We start from the raw sequence: 25,227 nt of genomic DNA on the forward strand, positions 1-25,227 counted from the left end.
AGACATGACTCAATAATCTTCAAGATTTCGATAAAAATTTATTTTAAAGGCGTAAACACACAGAGCTTCATAAATAACAGTCATTTATGAAAACATGCTGTGATTCTGGCCGTAACTAAAGAAAGCAAAAAACGAAAAAATTTAAAGACTATATGGACAAGATTTTAAGCGGCTAAAATATATTCTAAGCAAAAATTCTTAAGTAGGCACCAGGCCAAAAGGTTGGATTAAATCCATTTCTGTATTTGAATTGTGGATATGTTACCGAATTAAGAATGTTTTAAAATATGCCAAGGGAGATAACTAACGATCGTGTCTGCCAAGCCGCTGCTCTTCGTACCGAAATATCAACAATAACAATGAATTTTTAAAAATAATTTTGTCTTCTTGTAATTACAAATAAATAGAGAGAAAGAACAAAGAATTCCCCACAAAACGATCGTTTTCGATGCGGCATTGTAAAGCTAGTTAAGTGCATCATTTTACTCGCTTCCCGCCTATAAAAACATCGTAAACAACAAAGCAGGAAATTATAACGATAAATCGACTCATTGTTATTTTGATAAGATCGTCGGTAGGTGAAAAAAATTGGATACTCATACAAGGATCCTGATGTTTAAATTATTAAGTAACAATAAATTCAGTCGATTCGATCCAGAATCTCAAGTTAAGGAGAAGTCAACCAGGAAGCCTAATTTCCTATCGAATCTAAATATATACGGATATGATCATATATTTATATTACAAAGTACGGACGAATGTACGTATATATGTATACATGTCAATCTATCGATCTGTCGATCTATCTATCTATCTATCTATCTATCTACCAAATTCATCAATACAATACAATACATACGTACATACATGTGTGTGCGTGTGCGTGTGTATACATACATACATACATACATACATACATACATACATACATACGAACATACATACATACATACGAACATACATACATACATACGAACATACATACATACATACGAACATACATACATACATAACTGAAATATGCTCTCCCAACAAAGCCATTTGTACATCAAGCACTGTCTAATCGTTCAGTCATGTATAGCATGCACGGACAAGCGCGCACGCGTGCACGCACTCAAATTGATAAGTGACTTACTTGTGTTATAATTTTCATCACATCAACTTTCGACGATTTAGTGGGACCAAATATTTGTATATTAAAAGCTGCAATTTTAAAAAATCGGGTATCTTTGTTTGAATAAGCTGCGTCTATGGTCGATGCGATCGCTCCCATTAGCACCACCAGGAAAATAATGGTAGCAGGCATTCTTTAACGCTAACCTGTTACTGTCAACAGTCAACTAACCAAGGAATACTATAAATTAGTGGTAGTGTTGACAAGGTACATGCTAAACGTTTGAGAAAAATCTTCTCGCAGTTTCGTTTACTGACGTTTTCCACTCACTGATGACGAATTGATTCTGTTAAAAGCTGAGCAGTTTATTCACACACACACACACACACACACACACACACACACTGAAGCACTGATGCAAGCACTTAAACACACTTACACATTACTCCAATTACACAATAACTCCAAACGCCCATTTCCACGAAACACACACATACACTTACGCAAACTTATTTATGACATTCATAATGAAAAAAACACCCATTTACCCCAAATACACATGCGCACACGCGTGCGAACACACACACACACACACACACACACACACACACACACACACACACACACACACACACACACACACACATATATATATATATATATATATATATACACATATTCATGTGTGCATGTATATATGTTTGTGTGTGTGTGTACATGCGACTACATTATTATTGTTGTTGTTATTTTTTTAACTTTTAGTCTGCATCCTTGTTAGTCACTTGCCGAGACACACCCAGCGACCGAGGACGAGTGAAGGGTAAGATATGTTACAGTATGAATGAAAGCTTGAGGAGGGGAAGGAGCAGTAGCAGAATATCTTCGGGTAATACAACACAGACATTTAAATGGATAGGGTTAATCTAAGGATGTGGGCAGTACTTGTCAGCACAATCTTTTGGATTTCTCTGAGACATGGTTCTCCTGGGATGTTATCTAGATGTTTCTAGCATCCCTTTTTTTATCATACCTAGAGCACCTACGATAATAGGAACTATTCTCGCTTTAAGATGTCACATCTTTTGTATTTCAATTTCCAGATCCTTATATTTACTTAATTTATCAAATTCCTTTACTGATATATTTTTATCAGTGGGAACATTTACAGCTATTAGTCTACAAGTATTTTCTTCCCTGTCTTTACTAATCATATCTGAACGATTAGCCTGGATCGTTCTGTCAGTGTTGACTGGAAAATCCCAAAAGATAGTGACATTTTACCTTCAACGACGGGCTCAGGATGATGTTCACACCACTAAGCAGGAGTGCTGATTTTGTAGTGTTTTCATAGTTTCCAATGTAAATACTATCCTACCCCATCGTGGCGATTTCTATATTCGTTTGGTGTCAGCACAGGACATCCCGAAACGAGATGGTCTATTGTTTATGTCTATGAAGAAATTTATAAATTGAGGCCTGACCTAAGAGAAATAGGAATTAGAATTAAGAGCTGGCCAAGATTAACAACAAATTGTATGGAAGGAGTAAGCAGACTTATGAGAGTGGTGGAGCAATGGTAACTGAAACTATTTGCCGCACAAAGTTGCTTTATGCAGTATACTAGATAAAATAAAAATACAACACAGCCCGGGCAATAAAAAAAGGAGGATTGTACCTGCTTATATCACGCTCTATTATCTAAGGTTGGACTGGTTAACAGGTAAATTAAAATTTTCAAGAGCCCAGCTTGTAAATTATCTTTGGTCGAAGTCAATTTAAATATAAATAGGTTAATTGTAAGATAGCCCATAAATTGTGCACTTCTGTAGGTCAACAACAGACTTTGCAAGTTATCATAGATATTAAGATAAGGAGTCACTACATCTTTAATAGGGAAAAAGCGAAGCGCAAAAAGTGGTGCTCCTCGGCAAAAAGACGACTGTCACCTTCTCTGTCTATCTGTCTGACCGTCTGTCTACCTGTCTGTCTTATCTATCTATCTGTAACGAGAGAGGTGTCTATCTGTATATGGAAATTGCTAGCCTTTTGCCAAAATTTTAAACGAATATATGTACACATACATAGCTGGTAAACTACATTCACGCATGCATACATATGTACGTACATACATAAGCACACACGCACGTGTGTGTGTGTGTGTGTGTGTGTGTGTGTGTGTGCGTATGCGTTTGTGTGTGTGTGTTTATGTTAGAGTAACATCCACTTACTGGTGATAGGGTACCCATTTTCTTTACACTCTCTCTCCTTGAAGGGCTATTTAAAAGAAGTTGATTAAAGTTTCGTCAGAGGATGAAATCTCAGTTTTGAATCACTCTTAAACTTGCCATTCAATCATACTACTTATGTCCACCTGAAAAAAATTTTGAGTCCAACCTCACCGACACCTGTACTATACTCCAGGTTGTTGCCACTCATGTTCGCCACCACCTCTTTTTATATTGTAACAGTTTAGATACAAGCAATCACAATATTAAATTCGTGGAAAAGTGCGGACGGCGAGCAAGATTAAAGATTGTACACGTTCGATCTACGCTTTAGCCAGGGCTATAGTTAAGTCGTGTGCAAGGAAAGCCAGACATGACTCAATAATCTTCAAGATTTCGATAAAAATTTATTTTAAAGGCGTAAACACACGGAGCTTCATAAATAACAGTCATTTATGAAAACATGCTGTGATTCTGGCCGTAACTAAAGAAAGCAAAAAACGAAAAAATTTAAAGACTATATGGACAAGATTTTAAGCGGCTAAAATATATTCTAAGCAAAAATTCTTAAGTAGGCACCAGGCCAAAAGGTTGGATTAAATCCATTTCTGTATTTGAATTGTGGATATGTTACCGAATTAAGAATGTTTTAAAATATGCCAAGGGAGATAACTAACGATCGTGTCTGCCAAGCCGCTGCTCTTCGTACCGAAATATCAACAATAACAATGAATTTTTAAAAATAATTTTGTCTTCTTGTAATTACAAATAAATAGAGAGAAAGAACAAAGAATTCCCCACAAAACGATCGTTTTCGATGCGGCATTGTAAAGCTAGTTAAGTGCATCATTTTACTCGCTTCCCGCCTATAAAAACATCGTAAACAACAAAGCAGGAAATTATAACGATAAATCGACTCATTGTTATTTTGATAAGATCGTCGGTAGGTGAAAAAAATTGGATACTCATACAAGGATCCTGATGTTTAAATTATTAAGTAACAATAAATTCAGTCGATTCGATCCAGAATCTCAAGTTAAGGAGAAGTCAACCAGGAAGCCTAATTTCCTATCGAATCTAAATATATACGGATATGATCATATATTTATATTACAAAGTACGGACGAATGTACGTATATATGTATACATGTCAATCTATCGATCTGTCGATCTATCTATCTATCTATCTATCTATCTACCAAATTCATCAATACAATACAATACATACGTACATACATGTGTGTGCGTGTGCGTGTGTATACATACATACATACATACATACATACATACATACATACATACGAACATACATACATACATACGAACATACATACATACATACGAACATACATACATACATACGAACATACATACATACATAACTGAAATATGCTCTCCCAACAAAGCCATTTGTACATCAAGCACTGTCTAATCGTTCAGTCATGTATAGCATGCACGGACAAGCGCGCACGCGTGCACGCACTCAAATTGATAAGTGACTTACTTGTGTTATAATTTTCATCACATCAACTTTCGACGATTTAGTGGGACCAAATATTTGTATATTAAAAGCTGCAATTTTAAAAAATCGGGTATCTTTGTTTGAATAAGCTGCGTCTATGGTCGATGCGATCGCTCCCATTAGCACCACCAGGAAAATAATGGTAGCAGGCATTCTTTAACGCTAACCTGTTACTGTCAACAGTCAACTAACCAAGGAATACTATAAATTAGTGGTAGTGTTGACAAGGTACATGCTAAACGTTTGAGAAAAATCTTCTCGCAGTTTCGTTTACTGACGTTTTCCACTCACTGATGACGAATTGATTCTGTTAAAAGCTGAGCAGTTTATTCACACACACACACACACACACACACACACACACACACACACACACACTGAAGCACTGATGCAAGCACTTAAACACACTTACACATTACTCCAATTACACAATAACTCCAAACGCCCATTTCCACGAAACACACACATACACTTACGCAAACTTATTTATGACATTCATAATGAAAAAAACACCCATTTACCCCAAATACACATGCGCACACGCGTGCGAACACACACACACACACACACACACACACACACACACACACACACACACACATATATATATATATATATATATACACATATTCATGTGTGCATGTATATATGTTTGTGTGTGTGTGTACATGCGACTACATTATTATTGTTGTTGTTATTTTTTTAACTTTTAGTCTGCATGCTTGTTAGTCACTTGCCGAGACACACCCAGCGACCGAGGACGAGTGAAGGGTAAGATATGTTACAGTATGAATGAAAGCTTGAGGAGGGGAAGGAGCAGTAGCAGAATATCTTCGGGTAATACAACACAGACATTTAAATGGATAGGGTTAATCTAAGGATGTGGGCAGTACTTGTCAGCACAATCTTTTGGATTTCTCTGAGACATGGTTCTCCTGGGATGTTATCTAGATGTTTCTAGCATCCCTTTTTTTATCATACCTAGAGCACCTACGATAATAGGAACTATTCTCGCTTTAAGATGTCACATCTTTTGTATTTCAATTTCCAGATCCTTATATTTACTTAATTTATCAAATTCCTTTACTGATATATTTTTATCAGTGGGAACATTTACAGCTATTAGTCTACAAGTATTTTCTTCCCTGTCTTTACTAATCATATCTGAACGATTAGCCTGGATCGTTCTGTCAGTGTTGACTGGAAAATCCCAAAAGATAGTGACATTTTACCTTCAACGACGGGCTCAGGATGATGTTCACACCACTAAGCAGGAGTGCTGATTTTGTAGTGTTTTCATAGTTTCCAATGTAAATACTATCCTACCCCATCGTGGCGATTTCTATATTCGTTTGGTGTCAGCACAGGACATCCCGAAACGAGATGGTCTATTGTTTATGTCTATGAAGAAATTTATAAATTGAGGCCTGACCTAAGAGAAATAGGAATTAGAATTAAGAGCTGGCCAAGATTAACAACAAATTGTATGGAAGGAGTAAGCAGACTTATGAGAGTGGTGGAGCAATGGTAACTGAAACTATTTGCCGCACAAAGTTGCTTTATGCAGTATACTAGATAAAATAAAAATACAACACAGCCCGGGCAATAAAAAAAGGAGGATTGTACCTGCTTATATCACGCTCTATTATCTAAGGTTGGACTGGTTAACAGGTAAATTAAAATTTTCAAGAGCCCAGCTTGTAAATTATCTTTGGTCGAAGTCAATTTAAATATAAATAGGTTAATTGTAAGATAGCCCATAAATTGTGCACTTCTGTAGGTCAACAACAGACTTTGCAAGTTATCATAGATATTAAGATAAGGAGTCACTACATCTTTAATAGGGAAAAAGCGAAGCGCAAAAAGTGGTGCTCCTCGGCAAAAAGACGACTGTCACCTTCTCTGTCTATCTGTCTGACCGTCTGTCTACCTGTCTGTCTTATCTATCTATCTGTAACGAGAGAGGTGTCTATCTGTATATGGAAATTGCTAGCCTTTTGCCAAAATTTTAAACGAATATATGTACACATACATAGCTGGTAAACTACATTCACGCATGCATACATATGTACGTACATACATAAGCACACACGCACGTGTGTGTGTGTGTGTGTGTGTGTGTGTGCGTATGCGTTTGTGTGTGTGTGTTTATGTTAGAGTAACATCCACTTACTGGTGATAGGGTACCCATTTTCTTTACACTCTCTCTCCTTGAAGGGCTATTTAAAAGAAGTTGATTAAAGTTTCGTCAGAGGATGAAATCTCAGTTTTGAATCACTCTTAAACTTGCCATTCAATCATACTACTTATGTCCACCTGAAAAAAATTTTGAGTCCAACCTCACCGACACCTGTACTATACTCCAGGTTGTTGCCACTCATGTTCGCCACCACCTCTTTTTATATTGTAACAGTTTAGATACAAGCAATCACAATATTAAATTCGTGGAAAAGTGCGGACGGCGAGCAAGATTAAAGATTGTACACGTTCGATCTACGCTTTAGCCAGGGCTATAGTTAAGTCGTGTGCAAGGAAAGCCAGACATGACTCAATAATCTTCAAGATTTCGATAAAAATTTATTTTAAAGGCGTAAACACACAGAGCTTCATAAATAACAGTCATTTATGAAAACATGCTGTGATTCTGGCCGTAACTAAAGAAAGCAAAAAACGAAAAAATTTAAAGACTATATGGACAAGATTTTAAGCGGCTAAAATATATTCTAAGCAAAAATTCTTAAGTAGGCACCAGGCCAAAAGGTTGGATTAAATCCATTTCTGTATTTGAATTGTGGATATGTTACCGAATTAAGAATGTTTTAAAATATGCCAAGGGAGATAACTAACGATCGTGTCTGCCAAGCCGCTGCTCTTCGTACCGAAATATCAACAATAACAATGAATTTTTAAAAATAATTTTGTCTTCTTGTAATTACAAATAAATAGAGAGAAAGAACAAAGAATTCCCCACAAAACGATCGTTTTCGATGCGGCATTGTAAAGCTAGTTAAGTGCATCATTTTACTCGCTTCCCGCCTATAAAAACATCGTAAACAACAAAGCAGGAAATTATAACGATAAATCGACTCATTGTTATTTTGATAAGATCGTCGGTAGGTGAAAAAAATTGGATACTCATACAAGGATCCTGATGTTTAAATTATTAAGTAACAATAAATTCAGTCGATTCGATCCAGAATCTCAAGTTAAGGAGAAGTCAACCAGGAAGCCTAATTTCCTATCGAATCTAAATATATACGGATATGATCATATATTTATATTACAAAGTACGGACGAATGTACGTATATATGTATACATGTCAATCTATCGATCTGTCGATCTATCTATCTATCTATCTATCTATCTCTTCTCACGGACGTGCTGTCACATCGGCTGCGAAGGTAAACGTTTATTTGACCTTTTACTGTCCACATTTTGTTGGAATTTTTTAATAATTTTGTTGCGAAGCACCTAGGCTTCATTTGTGTGTATTTTCAAGGGCAGGAATTGACCCCCAGGGGCAGTTTCGGCCCTAGCAAAATACAAAAATTTCCTTCTTGACATTTGAAAAATGTCGAGAAACATAATTTTGGAACGCTTGTCTTGTTCTTTTGACAAGCATTTCCCGAGGCTTCAGATGCCAGAAGAGAAAAAAGAACAGAATAGCGCGTGCTCATGCAGTGACACGAACGCAGTTGCTATAAACGTCACAAAGACTGTGAGTACAGCTACTAACAGCCCTCTCACCACCACCACCACCACCACCACCACCAACACCAACAACAAAAACAAAACTGTAACCAAGGTTACAAAACCATGCGTGAAAACCGTCACAAATGTCTCTGACGTAAGCACCACTGCTGCTGACGCCATCATCACCACCACCAACGACAACAACAACAACAACAACAACAACAGCAACAACGACAACAACAACAACAACAACAGCAACAACAAGGAAGTAAAGTTATCGGCCGTCAGCAATGACACCATCACCTGTTCAACAAACTCTGCTGCCACTACCACCACCTTTGAACCAGGCAGTACATACACCAACATAAACAAAAATATCCAGAAGAACATGTCCGCCAGCACAACAAAAACAAATTTCGCAAATGCTCTAAAGGAAAAAAGAACAACAGTGACATTCACACAAAAACAAATAAAAGACACAAAATCCCTTCTTACGAAAGAAGGAGATGATGTCAGAATTAACATCCCAAAAGATATTATAGAAATGAAAAACAAAAAGTGCATCATTTATAAACTGGTAAACACAAAAACCAGACGTGTAGAAAATGTTAGCACAGATAAAATTGAAGTTTGTCTTAGAAAAATTTGGCCTTATCAGAATCATGTCACCTGGGGAAGGAAATTCGGAACGGTGCAAGTAAGGTTTCTGGATGAAAATTTAGCTAAACAATTTTCGACACTCTCTCTCCGCACAGATGACTTGGTAATGATTCCGAGTTATCTAGGACAGAGAGTGACCAAAGTTATGATAAAAAATGTGCCATCGGAGGTGGACACCCAATGGCTGATATCGGCCGTGTGCCTGGAAATGGAGGAGGCAAATATTTTGGAGATTACGGTCGGAGAGGAAAAGAACTGGGGAGGGAAAAATCTGGAAATCCTTCTCCACATCACGGAGGAGGCTTCACAGAAAATTCCTCCAAACATTAGATTGGCAGAGGACCACAAGCTGTATGTGGTGGTAGAGGGCAGGCGACCTCGCTGTTACCTATGCAACAGCGAAGCACATCTGAAAAAGGACTGCCCTCTGGCCGCTAAACAAAAACAACAACAACAACAACAACAACAACAACAACAGAAGCAACTACCAAATACCCCCAACAGAAAAACCTTACTACCAACACCACCAGCAACGCAAAAAACAACAACAGAAATATCAGCAATAACCACAACAGAAAAGACAACAGAAACTGCAAAAACAGAAGAAAAAAAAGAAAATTCCAAGACTGCCTCTCCCTCCCCCATATCACATACACCACACATAAATAACAAGGAGCCAACATCAATAAAAACAGCAACACAAACATTCACAGAAACACACACAGACGCACAAAATTTGCCGTTACCTCTTTCTGACTCCTCAGATCTCCCATCATCCGATGAAGAGAGTGGGGAGGAGTGGAAAATAGCTACGAAAGGAAAGAGGAAGCGCAGTAAGAAGAAAACAAAACAAAATGCAAACACAAACAAAGCAGGGAGATTCACATCTCCCGAAAATACTACTAACACCAATAGTAATATAAAAAAAACAATGCTAACAGCAATAGACAGTACAAACACAGAGTTGATGAATTACATCAACTCTAAAACAAACATCACAAATAACGACATCAAAACCAACAACCACCCACGTACAACACCGCCAAAACACATTAAAATTATTCATGTAACACCAGCATTACACAACACAATAAAATCCCTCTACCCCAACTCGGTAGGGGGATTCCAGAAATATTTGTGCAAGAAATTGTACAATAGCCTCCTTGGTGAAAAATCCAAGGAGGAAACAAAACTTTCTAACGGCAAGTAACACTCTGTTCTTTTGTTTTGTGCTTTAAAGCACACGTATAAATAGAATCATGGTGAAGATTGGTTGTGTGAATGTGCGTGGCTTAGGGTCCCCTTGGAAACAAGGGTACCTCTTAAATGACATCAAGTCACACAATTTGGATATCATAGCCATTAGTGAGACCAGACTCCATGAACCGCGGGCCCTAAAGTCCATGTTTGGCGGACAGTTTAACATTTATTTTTCTCCCTGTCTGACGAGGATGGGCGGTAGTGGCACGGCGGTTCTTTTTCGCAAGAGTCTGGATCTCCAAGTAAAGACGATATTTACGGACCCGGAGGGTAGACTGGTTGTCCTAGATGTGGACGGCAGCGATGGAGGCGCTTTTCGGTTGCTGGCAGTTTATGTGCCTCCTTTAACAGGTCGGTCAGACTTCTTTCGACGTCTAGAAGTATTCCTGGGAACGTCTCGTCCCTTACTTTTAGTGGGGGATTGGAATGCTACCTTGGACACGCATCTAGACTACGTGGGGAGTGACAAAAGTAGAAGGGGATGCAAAGGCCTCATAGACCTGCTCAGACGCTTCCAGTTGTCTGACAGGTACCGACTCGACCACCCAAATGTGCCAACGTGGACTTGGAGCAACCGCATTGGGTCGTCGAGATCGTATCTAGATAGGATAGTGTGTAGGACAAGAGATAGAGATAGTTTAGGATGTCCACAGTTCCACATAGTCAGCTACACGGATCACAAACTTGTGACGTGTACGCTAGACTTAGATAAGGCACATAGGCAGGGTCCCGGTTACTGGAAACTAAACGCGTCTTTCCCGTCGAGACAGGTTTTCAGAGACCGGATTAGCACGTTAGTAAAGAGGGCTTTGACGGGAGCCATCGTCAACAACAAATGGTGGTTTGCCCTCAAGAGAGCAGTGAGGGCGGAAGCAATAAGGTATAGCAGGGCACTAGCTGTAGAGAGGAACAGAGAAGAGGGGGAGCTAGTGATAAAGTTAGAAGAGGCATTGCGAAGTGGCATCGCATCCGACGTTTTAGCGGCGAGGTTGGCCCTCGACCAACACTTCAATGCTAAACACGAAGGGTGTGCTGTCAGGGCAAGGATGCGTGCTCTGAGGAATGAAGGTGTTGGAGCCGCACGAGAGGCCCGGGTGGCGGAGGCGCAGCGGGGTAACAGAGCCACCATCCGGTCTCTGGTAGACGAACAGGGGCGCGAATTGCTCGAGCCGAGCAAGATGTGCGAGGCGTTTCAGCGGCATTTTGCCCGACTGTTCGGGAGGAGTGGCGAGCGAGAAGGCAGGGCGGACTTTAGTGCCTACCTGCACAGCTTGCCACGACTCTCGGCAAGAGAGGCGGAGTGCTGCGAAGGGGTCATCACGGCGGAGGAGGTGAGGGACGCGATGGCGGGTTGCTCGACGGACAAATCTCCGGGTTTGGATGGTCTGCCCTACGAGCTTTACAACTGTATGCCAGACTTGTTTGGAGAAGTCTTGGCGGTCGTGTACTGCAACTGGCAGCAGAACGGGAGCATTCCCGGTTTTGTGAGCCGAGGAGCGGTAACGCTGCTGAAGAAAGATCCAAACAAGGGGGACGCCATAGATAACTTTAGGCCCATCACTCTGCTCAATGCAGACATGAAAATTTTGGCCAAGGTGTTAGCCAAGCGGTTGGCGCTTGTCATCGAGAAACTGGTCGGCACGGAGCAGACGTGCGCCGTGCCGGGCCGGAGCATCCATGACAACCTCCATCTGATGCGCTACATCATAGAGAGGGTAGTTAAGGAACCTGGCATGGGTGGGGCCCTGATCAATTTGGATCAATCGAAAGCTTTCGATAGGGTAGACCATCGATACTTGGAGGCCGTCCTCGAAGCGGCCGGCTTCGGTCCCGTTTTCCGCGGCTGGATGGCTGCCTTGTACACAGGCATCCGTTCGGTTGTTCGCGTCAATGGACGTCTATCGGGACCCTTCGACATTGCACGTTCGGTTCGTCAGGGATGCCCCCTGTCGCCGCTCCTGTACGTATTGACTCTCGAGCCACTACTGCGGAAGCTGGCGACGCTGAGGGGCATCCCGCGAGAACTGGGGTGCGGGACGAGCGTGTCGGCATACGCGGACGACGTCACCGTCATAGCGTCTAGCCACGAGCACATCGAGCTTGTCGGCGAGACGCTGAAAGACTACGAAGCGGTGACGGGAGCGAAAATCAACCGGGATAAGTCGGTGGGTTTGCTGCTCGGCACCTGGAGAAGCAAGCCCATACCGTCCGGCAGCGCCTCAGTAGTGGGACGCTGGACGGACGGTCCGGTCAAGTTGCTCGGAGTCTGGTTCGGTCCGGACCTGCAAACGGAGAAGAACTGGGACGAGATAACGAGTAGGGTGGCCACTCTCTGCCGGCAATGGTCCGAGAGGAAGCTGTCCCTAAAGGGTCGGGCGGAGGTGGCGAACGCGTACATCGCGTCCGTCATCGAATACCGCCTGACCGTCGTGCCTTGTCCCGATCGCGCCATCACCGAAATGGAGCGCATCCTCTTCCGCTTTTTGTGGAAAGGAAGCGTTCCGATGGTGAGGCGATCCGTTTGTTGCCAACACCCGCTGAAAGGAGGGCTGGGCATGCCGTGGTTGATGATGCGCAGACATGCGCTGAGACTGCGACATCTCCGGCTCTACGTAGACGACGGTGAGCAGGTGTGGTCGCCGTTTGTGCGACGCGCTTTCCCGCAGCTCGTCTCCATGACCGAGCTGCAGTCGTGGATCAAAAAGAGGCCGAGGAATGGCGAATGGCACCGTGAGTGTCGCGTTGCTCTGCAACAACTTTGCCGTCCCGGGTCGACCTTGAGCGGCTGCATCACAACGAAGTCATTCTATAGGGGATTAGTGGAGGGCAGGTACGACGACGATCTCGGGGCGAACCTGGGCGTCGACGAGGAATACCTGACCCGCCTGTTCAGGACGACTTTCGGGCCGGGACCTATGGACAACTTCCAGAGATCCCTGGCCTGGCAGTGTTACCGAGAGGCGCTACCCGTTCGGGATAAGCTCTATAGACACGGCTCGCGAAATGTGGGGCCGACCTGCCCGAGATGCGGTCAGAGCGATGAAACCGTTCTGCACGCACTCGTGCAGTGTCCAACCATTTCGGAGCTGTGGGCTTATGTCGAACGACTGCTGTCGCGTGTGGGACGAGTCGGTTTATCAACCGAGTCTATCGTCAATATCGTCACGCCTCCTTCCTTTAAACGGGAAGGAAGAGCTGTATTTATCGTACTTGTGGCTATGGCCAAAGAATGCATCTGGTGGACGCGTCTGAAAGGATTAGAGACAAATACTTTCCTCTCTGGTCAATCTCTCATCAACTTTTTCAAGTATCACTTGAAAAGGAAGGTGAGAGTAGAGAGGCAAGTGTTGTCTAGCAAATGTTTCGAAAAAAGATGGATACATGTAGCAAGAATGGCACGTATAAATGACGAAGCCACCTTGACCATGATTCTATAAAACGTTTTAAAATTTTGTAAACAGAGAAATTTTATTTAACAAACTGTGACGCTAAAGACCGAGGTTACCGTGGTCTTTTCGTAGGTTTTTCTTTCCACGGATAACCTCCCCATTTATTGGGAATTTTTTATATTTTTCGTATTTTTTGTAAATACCCCAAACGTTTTGCGATGTTTTTTTTTTTTTTTTTTTTTTTTTTTTTTTTTTTTTTTCATCGTTGTCCCCACTTTTGTTTTTTTTCTGCTTTGTTTTCGACCCCCTCGAAAAGAAAAACTCTACATTTGTATTTTGTCCCCTCTGTGTTGAGCCCTGTGTGGCTAATAAAGAAACCTATCTATCTCTTCTCACGGACGTGCTGTCACATCGGCTGCGAAGGTAAACGTTTATTTGACCTTTTACTGTCCACATTTTGTTGGAATTTTTTAATAATTTTGTTGCGAAGCACCTAGGCTTCATTTGTGTGTATTTTCAAGGGCAGGAATTGACCCCCAGGGGCAGTTTCGGCCCTAGCAAAATACAAAAATTTCCTTCTTGACATTTGAAAAATGTCGAGAAACATAATTTTGGAACGCTTGTCTTGTTCTTTTGACAAGCATTTCCCGAGGCTTCAGATGCCAGAAGAGAAAAAAGAACAGAATAGCGCGTGCGCATGCAGTGACAGGAACGCAGTTGCTATAAACGTCACAAAGACTGTGAGTACAGCTACTAACAGCCCTCTCACCACCACCACCACCACCACCACCAACACCACCAACACCAACAACAAAAACAAAACTGTAACCAAGGTTACAAAACCATGCGTGAAAACCGTCACAAATGTCTCTGACGTAAGCACCACTGCTGCTGACGCCATCATCACCACCAACGACAACAACAACAACAACAACAACAGCAACAACGACAACAACAACAACAACAGCAACAACAAGGAAGTAAAGTTATCGGCCGTCAGCAATGACACCATCACCTGTTCAACAAACTCTGCTGCCACTACCACCACCTTTGAACCAGGCAGTACATACACCAACATAAACAAAAATATCCAGAAGAACATGTCCGCCAGCACAACAAAAACAAATTTCGCAAATGCTCTAAAGGAAAAAAGAACAACAGTGACATTCACACAAAAACAAATAAAAGACACAAAATCCCTTCTTACGAAAGAAGGAGATGATGTCAGAATTAACATCCCAAAAGATATTATAGAAATGAAAAACAAAAAGTGCATCATTTATAAACTGGTAAACACAAAAACCAGACGTGTAGAAAATGTTAGCACAGATAAAATTGAAGTTTGTCTTAGAAAAATTTGGCCTTATCAGAATCATGTCACCTGGGGAAGGAAATTCGGAACGGTGCAAGTAAGGTTTCTGGATGAAAATTTAGCTAAACAATTTTCGACACTCTCTCTCCGCACAGATGACTTGGTAATGATACCGAGTTATCTAGGACAGAGAGTGACCAAAGTTATGATAAAAAATGTGCCATCGGAGGTGGACACCCAATGGCTGATATCGGCCGTGTGCCTGGAAATGGAGGAGGCAAATATTTTGGAGATTACGGTCGGAGAGGAAAAGAACTGGGGAGGGAAAAATCTGGAAATCCTTCTCCACATCACGGAGGAGGCTTCACAGAAAATTCCTCCAAACATTAGATTGGCAGAGGACCACAAGCTGTATGTGGTGGTAGAGGGCAGGCGACCTCGCTGTTACCTATGCAACAGCGAAGCACATCTGAAAAAGGACTGCCCTCTGGCCGCTAAACAAAAACAACAACAACAACAACAACAACAACAACAACAACAGAAGCAACTACCAAATACCCCCAACAGAAAAACCTTACTACCAACACCACCAGCAACGCAAAAAACAACAACAGAAATATCAGCAATAACCACAACAGAAAAGACAACAGAAACTGCAAAAACAGAAGAAAAAAAAGAAAATTCCAAGACTGCCTCTCCCTCCCCCATATCACATACACCACACATAAATAACAAGGAGCCAACATCAATAAAAACAGCAACACAAACATTCACAGAAACACACACAGACGCACAAAATTTGCCGTTACCTCTTTCTGACTCCTCAGATCTCCCATCATCCGATGAAGAGAGTGGGGAGGAGTGGAAAATAGCTACGAAAGGAAAGAGGAAGCGCAGTAAGAAGAAAACAAAACAAAATGCAAACACAAACAAAGCAGGGAGATTCACATCTCCCGAAAATACTACTAACACCAATAGTAATATAAAAAAAACAATGCTAACAGCAATAGACAGTACAAACACAGAGTTGATGAATTACATCAACTCTAAAACAAACATCACAAATAACTATATCAAAACCAACAACCACCCACGTACAACACCGCCAAAACACATTAAAATTATTCATGTAACACCAGCATTACACAACACAATAAAATCCCTCTACCCCAACTCGGTAGGGGGATTCCAGAAATATTTGTGCAAGAAATTGTACAATAGCCTCCTTGGTGAAAAATCCAAGGAGGAAACAAAACTTTCTAACGGCAAGTAACACTCTGTTCTTTTGTTTTGTGCTTTAAAGCACACGTATAAATAGAATCATGGTGAAGATTGGTTGTGTGAATGTGCGTGGCTTAGGGTCCCCTTGGAAACAAGGGTACCTCTTAAATGACATCAAGTCACACAATTTGGATATCATAGCCATTAGTGAGACCAGACTCCATGAACCGCGGGCCCTAAAGTCCATGTTTGGCGGACAGTTTAACATTTATTTTTCTCCCTGTCTGACGAGGATGGGCGGTAGTGGGACGGCGGTTCTTTTTCGCAAGAGTCTGGATCTCCAAGTAAAGACGATATTTACGGACCCGGAGGGTAGACTGGTTGTCCTAGATGTGGACGGCAGCGATGGAGGCGCTTTTCGGTTGCTGGCAGTTTATGTGCCTCCTTTAACAGGTCGGTCAGACTTCTTTCGACGTCTAGAAGTATTCCTGGGAACGTCTCGTCCCTTACTTTTAGTGGGGGATTGGAATGCTACCTTGGACACGCATCTAGACTACGTGGGGAGAGACAAAAGTAGAAGGGGATGCAAAGGCCTCATAGACCTGCTCAGACGCTTCCAGTTGTCTGACAGGTACCGACTCGACCACCCAAATGTGCCAACGTGGACTTGGAGCAACCGCATTGGGTCGTCGAGATCGTATCTAGATAGGATAGTGTGTAGGACAAGAGATAGAGATAGTTTAGGATGTCCACAGTTCCACATAGTCAGCTACACGGATCACAAACTTGTGACGTGTACGCTAGACTTAGATAAGGCACATAGGCAGGGTCCCGGTTACTGGAAACTAAACGCGTCTTTCCCGTCGAGACAGGTTTTCAGAGACCGGATTAGCACGTTAGTAAAGAGGGCTTTGACGGGAGCCATCGTCAACAACAAATGGTGGTTTGCCCTCAAGAGAGCAGTGAGGGCGGAAGCAATAAGGTATAGCAGGGCACTAGCTGTAGAGAGGAACAGAGAAGAGGGGGAGCTAGTGATAAAGTTAGAAGAGGCATTGCGAAGTGGCATCGCATCCGACGTTTTAGCGGCGAGGTTGGCCCTCGACCAACACTTCAATGCTAAACACGAAGGGTGTGCTGTCAGGGCAAGGATGCGTGCTCTGAGGAATGAAGGTGTTGGAGCCGCACGAGAGGCCCGGGTGGCGGAGGCGCAGCGGGGTAACAGAGCCACCATCCGGTCTCTGGTAGACGAACAGGGGCGCGAATTGCTCGAGCCGAGCAAGATGTGCGAGGCGTTTCAGCGGCATTTTGCCCGACTGTTCGGGAGGAGTGGCGAGCGAGAAGGCAGGGTGGACTTTAGTGCCTACCTGCACAGCTTGCCACGACTCTCGGCAAGAGAGGCGGAGTGCTGCGAAGGGGTCATCACGGCGGAGGAGGTGAGGGACGCGATGGCGGGTTGCTCGACGGACAAATCTCCGGGTTTGGATGGTCTGCCCTACGAGCTTTACAACTGTATGCCAGACTTGTTTGGAGAAGTCTTGGCGGTCGTGTACTGCAACTGGCAGCAGAACGGGAGCATTCCCGGTTTTGTGAGCCGAGGAGCGGTAACGCTGCTGAAGAAAGATCCAAACAAGGGGGACGCCATAGATAACTTTAGGCCCATCACTCTGCTCAATGCAGACATGAAAATTTTGGCCAAGGTGTTAGCCAAGCGGTTGGCGTTTGTCATCGAGAAACTGGTCGGCACGGAGCAGACGTGCGCCGTGCCGGGCCGGAGCATCCATGACAACCTCCATCTGATGCGCTACATCATAGAGAGGGTAGTTAAGGAACCTGGCATGGGTGGGGCCCTGATCAATTTGGATCAATCGAAAGCTTTCGATAGGGTAGACCATCGATACTTGGAGGCCGTCCTCGAAGCGGCCGGCTTCGGTCCCGTTTTCCGCGGCTGGATGGCTGCCTTGTACACAGGCATCCGTTCGGTTGTTCGCGTCAATGGACGTCTATCGGGACCCTTCGACATTGCACGTTCGGTTCGTCAGGGATGCCCCCTGTCGCCGCTCCTGTACGTATTGACTCTCGAGCCACTACTGCGGAAGCTGGCGACGCTGAGGGGCATCCCGCGAGAACTGGGGTGCGGGACGAGTGTGTCGGCATACGCGGACGACGTCACCGTCATAGCGTCTAGCCACGAGCACATCGAGCTTGTCGGCGAGACGCTGAAAGACTACGAAGCGGTGACGGGAGCGAAAATCAACCGGGATAAGTCGGTGGGTTTGCTGCTCGGCACCTGGAGAAGCAAGCCCATACCGTCCGGCAGCGCCTCAGTAGTGGGACGCTGGACGGACGGTCCGGTCAAGTTGCTCGGAGTCTGGTTCGGTCCGGACCTGCAAACGGAGAAGAACTGGGACGAGATAACGAGTAGGGTGGCCACTCTCTGCCGGCAATGGTCCGAGAGGAAGCTGTCCCTAAAAGGTCGGGCGGAGGTGGCGAACGCGTACATCGCGTCCGTCATCGAATACCGCCTGACCGTCGTGCCTTGTCCCGATCGCGCCATCACCGAAATGGAGCGCATCCTCTTCCGCTTTTTGTGGAAAGGAAGCGTTCCGATGGTGAGGCGATCCGTTTGTTGCCAACACCCGCTGAAAGGAGGGCTGGGCATGCCGTGGTTGATGATGCGCAGACATGCGCTGAGACTGCGACATCTCCGGCTCTACGTGGACGACGGTGAGCAGGTGTGGTCGCCGTTTGTGCGACACGCTTTCCCGCAGCTCGTCTCCATGACCGAGCTGCAGTCGTGGATCAAAAAGAGGCCGAGGAATGGCGAATGGCACCGTGAGTGTCGCGTTGCTCTGCAACAACTTTGCCGTCCCGGGTCGACCTTGAGCGGCTGCATCACAACGAAGTCATTCTATAGGGGATTAGTGGAGGGCAGGTACGACGACGATCTCGGGGCGAACCTGGGCGTCGACGAGGAATACCTGACCCGCCTGTTCAGGACGACTTTCGGGCCGGGACCTATGGACAACTTCCAGAGATCCCTGGCCTGGCAGTGTTACCGAGAGGCGCTACCCGTTCGGGATAAGCTCTATAGACACGGCTCGCGAAATGTGGGGCCGACCTGCCCGAGATGCGGTCAGAGCGATGAAACCGTTCTGCACGCACTCGTGCGGTGTCCAACCATTTCGGGGCTGTGGGCTTATGTCGAACGACTGCTGTCGCGTGTGGGACGAGTCGGTTTATCAACCGAGTCTATCGTCAATATCGTCACGCCTCCTTCCTTTAAACGGGAAGGAAGAGCTGTATTTATCGTACTTGTGGCTATGGCCAAAGAATGCATCTGGTGGACGCGTCTGAAAGGATTAGAGACAAATACTTTCCTCTCTGGTCAATCTCTCATCAACTTTTTCAAGTATCACTTGAAAAGGAAGGTGAGAGTAGAGAGGCAAGTGTTGTCTAGCAAATGTTTCGAAAAAAGATGGATACATGTAGCAAGAATGGCACGTATAAATGACGAAGCCACCTTGACCATGATTCTATAAAACGTTTTAAAATTTTGTAAACAGAGAAATTTTATTTAACAAACTGTGACGCTAAAGACCGAGGTTACCGTGGTCTTTTCGTAGGTTTTTCTTTCCACGGATAACCTCCCCATTTATTGGGAATTTTTTGTATTTTTCGTATTTTTTGTAAATACCCCAAACGTTTTGCGATGTTTTTTTTTTTTTTTTTTTTTTTTTTTTCATCGTTGTCCCCACTTTTGTTTTTTTTCTGCTTTGTTTTCGACCCCCTCGAAAAGAAAAACTCTACATTTGTATTTTGTCCCCTCTGTGTTGAGCCCTGTGTGGCTAATAAAGAAACCTATCTATCTATCTATCTATCTACCAAATTCATCAATACAATACAATACATACGTACATACATGTGTGTGCGTGTGTATACATACATACATACATACATACATACATACATACATACATACATGTGTGTGCGTGTGTATGTGTGTATACATACATACATACATACATACGAACATACATACATACATACGAACATACATACATACATACGAACATACATACATACATACGAACATACATACATACATACGAACATACATACATACATAACTGAAATATGCTCTCCCAACAAAGCCATTTGTACATCAAGCACTGTCTAATCGTTCAGTCATGTATAGCATGCACGGACAAGCGCGCACGCGTGCACGCACTCAAATTGATAAGTGACTTACTTGTGTTATAATTTTCATCACATCAACTTTCGACGATTTAGTGGGACCAAATATTTGTATATTAAAAGCTGCAATTTTAAAAAATCGGGTATCTTTGTTTGAATAAGCTGCGTCTATGGTCGATGCGATCGCTCCCATTAGCACCACCAGGAAAATAATGGTAGCAGGCATTCTTTAACGCTAACCTGTTACTGTCAACAGTCAACTAACCAAGGAATACTATAAATTAGTGGTAGTGTTGACAAGGTACATGCTAAACGTTTGAGAAAAATCTTCTCGCAGTTTCGTTTACTGACGTTTTCCACTCACTGATGACGAATTGATTCTGTTAAAAGCTGAGCAGTTTATTCACACACACACACACACACACACACACACACACACACACACACTGAAGCACTGATGCAAGCACTTAAACACACTTACACATTACTCCAATTACACAATAACTCCAAACGCCCATTTCCACGAAACACACACATACACTTACGCAAACTTATTTATGACATTCATAATGAAAAAAAACACCCATTTACCCCAAATACACATGCGCACACGCGTGCGAACACACACACACACACACATACGCACACACACACACACACAAACACAAGCGCATCGCGCGCACAGATACATATGGCGGTAGGTGGTTTGGTGGGTGTTGCCTTATGTGTGTGTGGGTGTAAAAAAAGTTGCAATGGTATATTTATATTATTTGACTGACTTTCATATTTAACCAATCACTGTTTGGACCGCGCGAGGGTACATGTGGATGTATGCTCAAGTATCATGCAGCATACATTATGCAAACGTAAGATACACATAGTTATCGTGAGATTGCACGTAAATTTATATACATACACATACACACACATACGATTTATAAGAGAGGGAGAGAGAGAGTGAGAGAATGACAAGGAAAGGGTGTTGCAAAATGAGAGAAGGGGGAAGCAGATTAATTACCTACTTTCCTAACTACTTTGTTGTCTTATTCTCCCTACAATCTCTTGCCTCTTCCTCCCTCTGTTGTCGTTACTCCTCCTATAGCTCTCTTTCCGTCTCTGCTTTAACTTTTGCATTGATCTGAGATGTTACATGCATGCATAATATATGTGAAATATCTCCGTGTGTGTGTGTGTGTATGGTTGTGCGTGAGTGAGTGCTTCTGTGTTGGCACACACACACACACACACACACACACACACAAACGTGTGATACACACATACTGGACTGCAGCTATTTTGGGGCTTTGAATTTGAGAGATTTTGTTGAGCAAATAAAGCCCAATACTTTTTATTACGTTGTCTTATTCTCCCTACAATCTCTTGCCTCTTCCTCCCTCTGTTGTCGTTACTCCTCCTATAGCTCTCTTTCCGTCTATGCTTTAACTTTTGCATTGATCTGAGATGTTACATGCATGCATAATATATGTGAAATATCTCCGTGTGTGTGTGTGTGTATGGTTGTGCGTGAGTGAGTGCTTCTGTGTTGGCACACACACACACACACACACACAAACGTGTGATACACACATACTGGACTGCAGCTATTTTGGGGCTTTGAATTTGAGAGATTTTGTTGAGCAAATAAAGCCCAATACTTTTTATTACTTTTTTCTTTACTGTAGTATTTATTGTAACGGACCTTTGCCGAACCGCTAAGTTACGAAGGTGTAAACTCACCAACACCGGTTGTCAAGTAGCTCAAGGAGTAGAGAGGAAGACACAAACACAAACACATTCATTATACACACACATATGCACCCCCCCCCATATATATATATATATATATATATATGTGTGTGTGTGTGTGTGTGTGTGTATGTGTGTGTATGTTTGCATGTATGTATGCAGGCATGCGTGTATGTATACAAATTAGCTGTGAAGTTAGTAAAGTGACTTAAGCGCCGTGTGTGATCCTTCTTAAACTTATGAAGAAACATTTATATAAACACACACATATTAGGTCCTGGTAGACTATAAAGGTAGGGCATTTCTAGAGAAGCTCTCACCCAGAATTCTGGGCTACCAACATGGTTGGATTCCAGTCTAATACCGAAATTCTTCAAGAGTAAATCTGTTGTGTGAGTGTAGCGAAGAGTAAAATATAATCCAAATTATAAGACATGGAAATCTTTAATGATGTGTTAAAGGATTTGTGTGTGTGTGTGTATAATGCACACACACACACACACACACACACACACACACACACACACACACACACACACACACACACACACACACACACACACACACACACACACACACACACACACACACACACACACACATATATATATATATATATATACACATATTCATGTGTGCATGTATATATGTGTGTGTGTGTGTGTACATGCGACTACATTATTATTGTTGTTGTTATTTTTTTAACTTTTAGTCTGCATGCTTGTTAGTCACTTGCCGAGACACACCCAGCGACCGAGGACGAGTGAAGGGTAAGATATGTTACAGTATGAATGAAAGCTTGAGGAGGGGAAGGAGCAGTAGCAGAATATCTTCGGGTAATACAACACAGACATTTAAATGGATAGGGTTAATCTAAGGATGTGGGCAGTACTTGTCAGCACAATCTTTTGGATTTCTCTGAGACATGGTTCTCCTGGGATGTTATCTAGATGTTTCTAGCATCCCTTTTTTTATCATACCTAGAGCACCTACGATAATAGGAACTATTCTCGCTTTGAGATGTCACATCTTTTGTATTTCAATTTCCAGATCCTTATATTTACTTAATTTATCAAATTCCTTTACTGATATATTTTTATCAGTGGGAACATTTACAGCTATTAGTCTACAAGTATTTTCTTCCCTGTCTTTACTAATCATATCTGAACGATTAGCCTGGATCGTTCTGTCAGTGTTGACTAGAAAATCCCAAAAGATAGTGACATTTTACCTTCAACGACGGGCTCAGGATGATGTTCACACCACTAAGCAGGAGTGCTGATTTTGTAGTGTTTTCATAGTTTCCAATGTAAATACTATCCTACCCCATCGTGGCGATTTCTATATTCGTTTGGTGTCAGCACAGGACATCCCGAAACGAGATGGTCTATTGTTTATGTCTATGAAGAAATTTATAAATTGAGGCCTGACCTAAGAGAAATAGGAATTAGAATTAAGAGCTGGCCAAGATTAACAACAAATTGTATGGAAGGAGTAAGCAGACTTATGAGAGTGGTGGAGCAATGGTAACTGAAACTATTTGCCGCACAAAGTTGCTTTATGCAGTATACTAGATAAAATAAAAATACAACACAGCCCGGGCAATAAAAAAAGGAGGATTGTACCTGCTTATATCACGCTCTATTATCTAAGGTTGGACTGGTTAACAGGTAAATTAAAATTTTCAAGAGCCCAGCTTGTAAATTATCTTTGGTCGAAGTCAATTTAAATATAAATATAAATAGGTTAATTGTAAGATAGCCCATAAATTGTGCACTTCTGTAGGTCAACAACAGACTTTGCAAGTTATCATAGATATTAAGATAAGGAGTCACTACATCTTTAATAGGGAAAAAGCGAAGCGCAAAAAGTGGTGCTCCTCGGCAAAAAGACGACTGTCACCTTCTCTGTCTATCTGTCTGACCGTCTGTCTACCTGTCTGTCTTATCTATCTATCTGTAACGAGAGAGGTGTCTATCTGTATATGAAAATTGCTAGCCTTTTGCCAAAATTTTAAACGAATATATGTACACATACATAGCTGGTAAACTACATTCACGCATGCATACATATGTACGTACATACATAAGCACACACGCACGTGTGTGTGTGTGTGTGTGTGTGCGTATGCGTTTGTGTGTGTGTGTTTATGTTAGAGTAACATCCACTTACTGGTGATAGGGTACCCATTTTCTTTACACTCTCTCTCCTTGAAGGGCTATTTAAAAGAAGTTGATTAAAGTTTCGTCAGAGGATGAAATCTCAGTTTTGAATCACTCTTAAACTTGCCATTCAATCATACTACTTATGTCCACCTGAAAAAAATTTTGAGTCCAACCTCACCGACACCTGTACTATACTCCAGGTTGTTGCCACTCATGTTCGCCACCACCTCTTTTTATATTGTAACAGTTTAGATACAAGCAATCACAATATTAAATTCGTGGAAAAGTGCGGACGGCGAGCAAGATTAAAGATTGTACACGTTCGATCTACGCTTTAGCCAGGGCTATAGTTAAGTCGTGTGCAAGGAAAGCCAGACATGACTCAATAATCTTCAAGATTTCGATTAAAATATATTTTAAAGGCGTAAACACACAGAGCTTCATAAATAACAGTCATTTATGAAAACATGCTGTGATTCTGGCCGTAACTAAAGAAAGCAAAAAACGAAAAAATTTAAAGACTATATGGACAAGATTTTAAGCGGCTAAAATATATTCTAAGCAAAAATTCTTAAGTAGGCACCAGGCCAAAAGGTTGGATTAAATCCATTTCTGTATTTGAATTGTGGATATGTTACCGAATTAAGAATGTTTTAAAATATGCCAAGGGAGATAACTAACGATCGTGTCTGCCAAGCCGCTGCTCTTCGTAACGAAATATCAAC

At 42.5% G+C, this 25,227-nt stretch overlaps 1 long non-coding RNA gene across 1 annotated transcript in view; it reads right to left on the bottom strand.

The window, feature by feature from the left end:
• The window catches only part of LOC149137265 (uncharacterized), a 28,265-nt gene that overhangs the window by 1,662 nt on the left and 1,376 nt on the right, over positions 1-25,227 (bottom strand). The window contains exons 2-4 of the long non-coding RNA XR_016240801.1: positions 20,647-24,555; positions 4,844-7,080; positions 1,136-3,388 (exon numbers count right to left, since the gene is read on the bottom strand). This is a non-coding gene — a long non-coding RNA (uncharacterized LOC149137265). The remainder of the gene's footprint in view (positions 1-1,135; positions 3,389-4,843; positions 7,081-20,646; positions 24,556-25,227) is intronic.

This window comes from Octopus bimaculoides, chromosome 2 (assembly GCF_046866305.1).
Source record: "Octopus bimaculoides isolate indiv1 chromosome 2, ASM4686630v1, whole genome shotgun sequence".
NCBI lineage: Eukaryota > Metazoa > Mollusca > Cephalopoda > Octopoda > Octopodidae > Octopus > Octopus bimaculoides.